Source organism: Geospiza fortis, unplaced genomic scaffold, assembly GCF_000277835.1.
Source record: "Geospiza fortis unplaced genomic scaffold, GeoFor_1.0 scaffold14, whole genome shotgun sequence".
NCBI classification, from domain to species: Eukaryota; Metazoa; Chordata; class Aves; order Passeriformes; family Thraupidae; genus Geospiza; species Geospiza fortis.
This window is the reverse complement of record NW_005054512.1, coordinates 911,411-912,864: the sequence shown is the minus strand read 5'-3', so window position 1 is coordinate 912,864 and position 1,454 is coordinate 911,411.

Here is a 1,454-nt window from a genome sequence, read left to right as displayed (position 1 = left end):
GGTGGTTTTTTTTGGTTTTTTTGGTTGGTTTTTTTTTTTTGGTTGTTTTTTTTTTGTTTTGGTTGTGTTTTTTGTTTTGTTTTGGGGTTTTTTTGGTGTTTTTTTTTTTTTAAATTTTTTTCCCCCCAACAATAACCTTAAGGAAACCAAGGCCAGCCGAGCACGATAGGTAATTTCTTTTATTGCATTTTATAATGCCATTGTCCATACAGATTACATGCAGCTAGACCTACTGTACAAGGGTTTACCGTCTGCCCACGCAGACGCACGGAGAGCTCGGAGTACAAATACACAGCCAGGATTTTCCTTTATACAGCGCACGGGAGGGCAGCAAGGGAGGCTCGGGGTCGCTTTTTACACATCCGCCCTCCCCTCTGCCCCCTCGGGCCTCACCCCACCTCCCCAGCATCACCTTCCCACCCAGCGCCGCGCAAACCGGGGAAAAAATGGTGAAAAAACAGGAAAAAACAGGAAAAAAACCAGGAAAAAAGGTGGTGGCAATGCTGGCGCTTCCCGGAGGGGGATGGATGTCCCCAAGGGGGATGGATGTCCCCAATCTCTCGTGGCTCCATCCCTCCCAGCCCAGCCCCTGGCTCTGGAATGTCCCGACCTTCCCCAACGCTTCCAGGACAAAATCCCAGACCCAGGGAGATGCTGCTGGGGCAGTGAGGTTGGCCAGGGGTGTAAACAAAGCAAAGAAACCCTTTGGTTTGGTGCAGGTTCAGCTGCTGCTCCTCTCCAGCAGCTCCTCCTTCCCTCCCAGCACTGGGGTCTGACCCCCGCCTTGCCCAGGTGTGGGGAGAAGAAATCATTGAGGAATTAATAAAATAAAATAAAAACAAAGACAAAACCATGGAAAATTAATAATTCCTTCAGTGGGAGATACCAGAAAAATGCCTTTAGGTCCAGGGAGGTGCCCTCAGCTGCCCCCCAAGGGTGGAGAGAAACAGAAAATAAATCACAAAAATACAGAATAACTCCCCCCCACCCCTTAAAAAAAAAAAAGAACAATTTGTGTTGGTAGGTTGACAGCCAGAATCTCTCTATCTCAATATATACAGACACACAATTCTGCCACGTGTTTGGTCCTTGATCCTCCCCCCCGCCCGCCCCAGCAGCGTTTTGAGGTAAAACTCGCAGAATTCCGGAAAATTCCAACCAGAAATGAAGCAGAGGGGTGGGAAGGGAGGAGGCAGCGAGGCAGGAGGGGACACTCGGTACCTGGGCTCAGGTGGGACCTGCAGAGGTGGCCAGGCTGGGTGGGGGTAAGAGAAGGAATTAAATTCACCCCTGAGTATCAAACCAGGCACGTTTCCCTTTGGAATCGTGAAATTCCCGGGGGTAGGGGGGGAAAGGCATCACCTGGAGCCACTGGGCTTTTCCAAACCTGTGCATTGTGTTTCAAGGGGAAAAAAAAAGAATCCTCTTTTATATTGATATATTTATTTATATAT